General features: G+C 44.1%; 1 long non-coding RNA gene across 1 annotated transcript; it reads left to right on the forward strand.

Annotated features, from left to right (window-relative positions):
• Positions 1-1,548: 1,548 nt before the first annotated feature.
• LOC132657649 (uncharacterized) lies at positions 1,549-7,943 on the forward strand. The gene is made up of 2 exons (XR_009596133.1): positions 1,549-6,569; positions 7,521-7,943. It is a non-coding gene; the product is annotated as an uncharacterized LOC132657649 (long non-coding RNA).
• The last annotated feature ends 424 nt before the right edge of the window (positions 7,944-8,367 follow it).

Raw genomic sequence — 8,367 nt, forward strand, 5'->3', positions numbered from 1 at the left:
CATTGTTTCAAACTGTGTGCATTAAGGCAGCTGATCCCCACAAGCCTCCTGGGAAGTAAGACTATCATTATTCCATTTGCAGATAGGAAAACTGGAGTCCAGAGAGGTTAAATCACTAGAGTCCCTTGGACTGCAAGGAGATCCAACCAGTCCATTCTGAAGGAGATCAACCCTGGGATTTCTTTGGAAGGAATGATGCTAAAGCTGAAACTCCAGTACTTTGGCCACCTCATGGAAAGAGTTGACTCATTGGAAAAGACTTTGATGCTGGGAGGGATTGAGGGCAGGAAGAGAGGGGGATGACAGAGGATGAGATGGCTGGATGGCATCACTGACTTGATGAACGCGAGTCTGAGTGAACTCCAGAAGTTAGTGATGGACAGTGAGGCTTGGCGTGCTGCGACTCATGGGGTCGCAAAGAGTCGGACACGACTGAGCGACTGAACTGAACTGAACTGAACTGAACTGAAGGTCACACAGCTCGAAAGTGGAGGAAGCAGAAGTTGAATCCAGTCTTGGGTCTCCCAAGTCTATACTGTGAAATAATGGGAGGTAATTTTAGACCGAGGGCTGGTGGCAAAGCCCAGGCTTGACCATGATCTTCAGTTTCTTGTGTCTTTTTGTGCTGGAGCTCCCTGCCTTTCAGGCTCTGAGAGGCCAAACTTCATTGTTCTTCTAGCTTCTTCCAGTCGCTTAGCTTTGGTCCCTGGGGGTTGGGGGGAAGGGCTCGTGGCTGGCCAGGGCTCCTGAGTGCAATCAGATCCCCTTTATTTTTAAGACATTAAATCCCTGATGACAAATGCTGTCCTTCGGAAGAGCAGGCTGACCTGACCAAGAGAACAGAGTCCCTGGGTATGGAAAAAAGCAACACACCTCAGCTGGTGTTTTTGACAATCAAGAGGGGGGTGAGGGGTGGGAGGGAGGCAGTCTCACCCAACTCTGCTTCCTGCCAGTGTGGTTCAAAATAAGCAGCAGAAAAAGCTAAAAAGTTCTGGAACCATGTTGGTGAACCTCTGGGGAAACAGGTACTCAGATACTGCTGATGAGAGAAAGTGGCTCTAGTTGCTTTGAAAAACAATTGATCACAATTACTCAACATTAAAGGAACACAGCCTTTGACCCAGCAATCCCGAGTCTGGGAGTTCATCCTACGGACATCAACATCATCCACACACACATATCCAAGATGATATAGGCACAAGCTCAAACATTACAGCAGTTTGTAACAAAAGAAGTGAAATAACCCTGCAGTTCTCCTATCCCCTAAACAGGTCCCTGGTGAAACAAACAAGGTCCCGACTCACAAAGAAACTGTAGTTTTGTTCAAAAGAAAAGTCAGCTCTCCACTTAACTGTGATTGAGGTTTTTTCCAGATAAATTGTTAAAGGGAAAAAAGCAAGCCTCAGAACACTATATGAGATCTCGGCTGTAACAGAAAGAAGTGGGGAGGGAGGGCTTCGTCTACAGAGGTGCTGCATCGCGAGAGAGGGCTAGGTCCTGTGGCTAGGCATTCTGCTTCTGGCCCCTCCCCTGCTGTGTGTTGTTCTTTCCTCACCAAGTTCTGTCTGACTCTTTTTGCGACTCCATGGACTGGAGCTGGACAGGCTCCTCCGTCCGTGGGATTTTCCAGGCAAGAATACAGGAGTGGGTTGCTATTTCCTTCTCCAGGAGATCTTCCCAACAACCAGGAATCAAACCTGCATCTCCTGCATTGGCAGGCGGATTCTTTATCACCGAGCCACCAGGGAAGCCCCCCGCCTTGCTGCGTAATGAGGAGCAAAGTACAGGTGGCCCTCCACATCCAAGGAGGTTTAATGTGCAGATACAGGCGGCGGACTGTATGCACCACATCATCCGCTATATGCATTTTACTGAACATCCACAGATTTTGGCATCCACAGGGGTCCTAGAACCAAACACCCCCAGTGACCAAGAAATGACTGTACCAAACCTCTCTGTGCTTCACATTCCTCAATGTGAAACTGGATCCTGATAGCTGGACTTGTTGGAAGGATTCAATAAAGTAAGCTACATGGGGGGCTCTGCTCAGTACCTAGGACATAGGAAGTGGTCAACAAAGGGTGGGTATAATAATAATTATCAACATAACATAGCCTTTCTCTGGAGGAAGCCACAAGAAACAGGGTACAGTGACTGCTTCTGGGAATTGAAGGATGCGGGTGGGAGAGAGGGCTGCTGACTTTTCAGTGCACCCCCTTTTGGAAGAGTTTGAGTTTTTCTTTTGTATGTACCATATGTTTCAAGAATATTATTGAAACAGGGGTGCAGGGCAAATTCCAAAGGAGAAGGAGCAGCTGAGTAATTTCGGGTGGTTTTCCAGCTGTTTTTCTGAGTTTCCAGCATCCTGGGCCCCGAGGTTCACAGTCTGGCCTCCCATGATCATTACCTATGGGACTCCTAGAAGGGCAGGACCTCAGCTCCCCCGCAGACCTGCAGAAAAAGAACCTGCATTTTGAAAAGATGCCCAGGTGAGTCGCGAGGATGCTCAAGGTGGAGAGGCGCTGGTTTTCAGGCTGCAGCCAGCCCCAGAGCTCCAAGTCCAGAAGACAAGTATCTTTCAGTTCTGTGACTCAGCTGGGCAGAGGATGAATGGAAGAGTGGCCCCCTCCCTCTGGGTGCAGGCGGGGGAGGGGAGAGAACAGGAAAGATTCAGAACTCTGCTCTCTCCCCACAAGAGGCTGTAGCACGTGAGGTCTGAGGCGTGTGGCTTTCAGCAGCTCCCCACTTAAGAGTTTAAAATAACTTTCTGGTTTAAAAAAAGTAAGGAAGAAAGAAAAGGGAACCTCCCACTGCAGCCCACACAGCCCCGACATGAAAGGAGGACTCTGCTCCCCTCTCCCCAGCTCCAAGCCCACTTTCCATCTCTTTGGAGACAGTGACAGAGCAGTGCTCCAGGAGTAATCAAGTGGGAGATTCTTAGAGCCAGAGGGCCTCTAAGATAACTCACTTTAAGCCTCTCATTTAGCAGGTGGAGCAATCAAGGCTCAGAGAGGGGAAGCAGTTTGTCTGGCGTCACACAGCAAGTTAGGGGCAGCCACAGTTCAGGAATCACAGAGGTAAGAGAGGCCTTGAAACCACCTACTTCAGAGTTACAGACTCATGAGAATTGGTTCTGGAACCTTGATTGGTACCAGGTGCCATCTCTGCATCTATTCACAGGTGGAGAGCCTGCCAACATTTTTCTTTAGCAAAATGTGCATAACGTAACATTTACCATCTTAACCATTTTTAAAAGATTTTTTTTAATGTGGGCCATTTTTAAAAAGTCTTTATTGTATTGCTTCTGGTTTTTGTGTTTTTCTTTTTCTTTCTTTTTTTTTTTTTTTTTTTATGCTTTGGTGTTTTTGTCTTGAAGCATGTGGGAATCTTAGCTCCCAGGCCAGGGGTTGAACCCACACCCTCGGCACTGGAAAGTGAAGTTAACTGCTGGGCCACCAGGACAGTCCCATCTTAACCATTTTTGAGTGTTCATTTCAGGAGCATTGAGTGCGTTCTATAGTGAAACTGCCACTCTTGGGAGAGAATGGGGATGGCAAGTCTATCACTCTTTTGGTTCTGGTCTAAGAAAAACCGCAGGGAGCGAAAAGATAAATGGCTACAGATGCTGTGGTCAGGGAGACAATAGGGAGTGGCAGGGACTGTGGCAAACTGGAGTGCGTGCAGCCCCAACCGAGAGGCAGTCACTACTCAGCTCCAGCTGGCACGTGCCTACACCAATGCTAGATCACCTGCATATGAAAACATCTGATTTATTTTAAAACGTGTTTTTATAGAAGTATAGTTGATTTGTAATGTTGTGTTAGTTTCTGGTATAGAGCAAACAGACTCAATTATTATACATATATATATTTTTTTCATATTCTTTTCCAGTATGGTTTACCATAGGATATTGAATATAGTTCCTTGTGCTATACGGCAAAATCTTTTTTTATCCACTGTCTATATCAGTGAACAGTGAAAGTTGCTCATTTGTGTCCAGCTCTTTGCCACCCCATGGACTATACAGTTCGTGGAATTCTCCAGGCCAGAATACTGAAGTGGGCAGCCTTTCCCTTCTCTAGGGGACCTTCCCAACCCAGGGATCAAAGCCAGGTCTCCTGCATTGCAGGCGGATCCTTTACCAGTTGAGCCTCAATAGTTTGCAAATCTTAAATTTCCAGGCCGTCCTTCCCTGGACCATTTGGCAGCTGCAAGCCTGTTCTCTGTGTCTGTGAATCTGCTTCTGTTTCATAGATAAGTCTCATATTTTAGAGTCCACACATAAGTGAGAGCCCATGGTATTGTCTTTCTTTTTCTGGCATACTTCACTTAGTACGCTAATCTCTAGGTCCATTCACGTTTGCAAGTGGCACTATTTCGTTCTTTTGTTTGTTTGTTTGTTTGTTTGGCTGCGTGGCATGTGGGATCTTAGTTCCCCGACCAGGGATGGAACCTGGGGCCCTCGGCAGTGAAAGCGCAGAGTCATAACCCCTGGACCACCAGGGAATTCCCTATTTCGTTCTTTTTGGTGGCTTTTCCATTGCATATACACACCACATCTTCTTCATCTTCTTTATCCATTCATCTGTCAGTGGAATTTAAGTTGTTTCCATGTCCTGGCTGTTGAAATGTTTTAAACTTTTTTTTTGCAAAATTCAAAATTAAAAATGTTTTGAAAAGATAAACATAAAAATTCTCCCTCCCAATTGGGCCCCTCACTCCCATAGCTAACAGTTATTGATTTCTTATGAATGCTAAGGTCTCTTCATAATTATACAAACAAATAGCATTAACATTTTCATACATTTTTTTTTTCTTTTCTCCATTTTTACACCAAGAGACCACAATAAACACTTTGTTTTATATCTGGCTTTTTACTTAACAATTTATCCTAAAGAACTTACCTGATCAGTACTGGGCAGCGTCTTCATTTTTTCCAGCTGCATAGTATTCCATTCTGTGGATGGCCTACATTTGATCTAACTCATCCCCCATTGATAGAAATCTTTTTGAAAAATTTTTTGAAACTGTTGCATTACAGACAATGCTGCCTGAATAACCTCCAATATATATCATTTTTTACATGTGCACATGTATCTGTGGGCTAATTTCCAAAAAGTAGAATTTCTATATTTGCATTTTTAATGTTTAACAACCCTGTCAAATTGTCCCCCTCATAGTAGTGGTATAATTCCCACTAATCATGTATGAATGACTGTTTCCTCACAATTAAACACCTTATTGTTTTAATACTGACAAAATGAAACAATAAAAATGATGTGCATCCAAACAAACACGCCTGTGAACTGTGTCAGCCCTGGCTTTAACAACGTCAGCCCTTCAAAGCCCAGGAATATTGACTGACCTCCCTCAAGTTGCAAAGCAAATGAAGTGCAGAGTCAGGATTCCAATCCTGACAGTGTGATTCCTATTCCCGATCTACTTCTCAGTCAACTGCCAACTTGGGGGACACCTCAGCTTAGGTGGTAAGAAACTAGAGCTTCTGCAGTTATCTTGTCAACTCGAACATTTGAAAGAATAATCAGGCTTATTTGCAGATGGTGACTGTCAACGGAGCTGTCCCCACACCCAGCAAGTACCTTCTCTCAGACATATCGGTCAGTTTTTGCTGTGTAACAATCAACCACAAAACTCTTATTTACTTGGGTTCTTTGAACCTAACATCCTTCATCCAAGTGCTTGAAGTGAAATGAAAGTCAATCAGTCATGTCCAACTCTTTGCAACCCCATGGACTATACAGTCCATGGAATTCTCCAATCCAGAATACTGGAGTGGGTAGCCTTTCCCTTCTCTAGGGGATCTTCCCAATCCAGGGATTGAACCCAGGTCTCCCACATTGCAGGTGAGCTTTTACCAGTTGAGCCACAAGGGAAGCCTAAATGGCTGAGGAAGCCCCTTATTGCAGAAGTGACTCTGCAACTAAACCCAGAAAGTAGCTTTGGGTCCAGACTGACTTGAGCTCCACTTCTGGTTCAATCCTCTTATAAACAGTATGACTTTGGATAATTGTCTCTTTGAAGCTTTCTTTTTCCTCAACTATAATAGGAGGATAAAAATAGTCCCCATTTGGAATTGTGATAACCACAGTGGACACAAAATAAGTACCTTGAACATGAGAATCAGGCCCAGCTCACCAAGATGTTCAGGCTATGAAAGGCTCAAAGGAACTGGGCCTTCGTGAAAGGAGAGAAGGTTTATCAGTTCCTGTTCCACCACTCACACGCTCATTTAGTCAAGAATAGTGCGCAGAATCACCCATACTCATCACATCATGGTTTTTTCCATCAAGCACATATTAATATAATTAGATGCATGTTGGTCGCATACACATGGAAAACGGTTCCTTTGTATTTATATTGTGTTTATGGGTCAGGAAGATCCCCTGGAGAAAAGAATGGCAACCCACTCCCGTATCCTTGCCTGAAGAATTCCATGGACGAAGGAGCAGTCTGCAGTCTATGGGGTAGCAAATAGATGGACACGACTGAGGAACCAACACTTTCAACTTTATGCAACTAGATTGACAGCAGGGACTATCTTCTAGTGGGTAAGACAAGCGTGGGAAGGGCTAAATATTTTGCAAGATAGAATGAAATAAATGTGCAAAGTGCCATGGGCAAGGGCAACCCATTCAAATGGGAGCCTGGGAGGGCTTCTGGAGTATTCAGAATTAGTTCTTGAAGGAGGGTTAGGGAATGGAAGAGGACCTCGCATTTATTAAACAGCTATTTGCTTGGCACTCTGCTTCCTGATTTAATTTTTTCTGTTGAGTTTTTCTCTTTAAAAAATAATACCAACAGGATATTACTTACATGTGGAATCTAAAAAATATAAATTCGTGATTATAACAAAAAAGAAGCAGACTCACAAATATAGAGGACAAACTAGTGACTACCCGTTGAGAAAGGGAAGAAGGGGAGGGGCATCACGTGGGAAGGAGAGTGAGAGATACGAACTACCGGGTAATTAAATAAGCTAGAAAGATCCATTGTACAGCACGGGGGATATAGCCAATGTTTTATAATGATAACTGGAGGATTTGCTGTTGTTCAGTCAGTCAGTCATGTCCAGTGCTTTGTGACATCATGGACTGCAACACGCCGGGCTTCCCTGTCCTTTACTATCTCTCACTGTTTCCTCGAACTCATTTCCATTGAATCAGTGATGCCATCCATCCATCTCATCCTCTGTCGTCCCCTTCTCCTCCTTATCCTCTGGAGGACAGACTTTAAAAATTGTGTTATATATGACAGTTATATATGACACTCTTTTGGTGTTATATATGACAGACAGATGGCCTCCATGATTCCTCCATGATTCCCATCCCCTGGGGTGCCTGCCTATGTGTAATCTCCTCCCTTTGAGAGTGGGTCGTGCTTCTAACCAACAGAACATGCCAAAGGTGATGGGATGCTACTCCATTGTTTATAATAAATAAGACTCCTCCTTGCTGGCAGACTCAATTCAGAAATTATCCTTGTTCATTTTATAAAATAAGCTGCCATGGCAGAAATCCTGCATGGCAAGGACCTCTAGGAACCATAGGCTGCCTCTAGGAACTGAAGATGGCCTCCCACTGACAGCCACCGCCAACCTGGACCTTTGGTTCCACAACTTCAAAGAAATGAATTCTACCAAGAACCTGAGTGAGCTTGAAAGTGTTTTCTTCCCTAGTCATGCCTCCAGGTGAAAATGCAGTCCAGCTGACACCTTCATTACAGCTTTGTGGGACCTTGAGAAATGGACCTAGCTAAGCCATGCCCAGACTTCTAACCCACAGAAACTGTAAAATAATAAATGTATGTTGCTTTAAAAAAAAAATTGTGAATCACTCTATTGTATAGCTATAATTTATATAACATTATACATCAACTTTACTTCAACAAAAAAAGGAATTAAAAAGGGAACATGAAAAAAAAAAGGGGAGTTGTTTTTTTAAAAAAAAAAGTGTATGTCAGCTTTTGCTACAGAAAAAATTCTCATTTATTTCTGGCTCACATCTGTGGATTTTGCGGGGAGCTACCATTGATCTCATGATCTCAGCTGGGCCTCTGGGCATGGGGGTTTGATTTAGGGATGCCTCACATGTCACTCTTTTTTTTTTTTTTTGGAGACTAGCAAGCTACCCAGAACATGTTCTTCTCAGAGTAAAATGCAGGAGGCCAGGGGAGCATCTCGACTCCACCAGCACATTTCAAGTCTTTATTTACATCATGTCCACTGACACCCCATTGGCCAAAGCCAATCACATGGCTAAGGCCAAAGACAAGAGATGCAGAAGTATGACCCTTCTGCAGAAGTGGAGGAGGAAAAGATATATATTTGCTCAAACATAACCAAGTCTA

The sequence above is a fragment of the Ovis aries genome, chromosome 13 (assembly GCF_016772045.2).
Source record: "Ovis aries strain OAR_USU_Benz2616 breed Rambouillet chromosome 13, ARS-UI_Ramb_v3.0, whole genome shotgun sequence".
Classification (NCBI taxonomy): domain Eukaryota; kingdom Metazoa; phylum Chordata; class Mammalia; order Artiodactyla; family Bovidae; genus Ovis; species Ovis aries.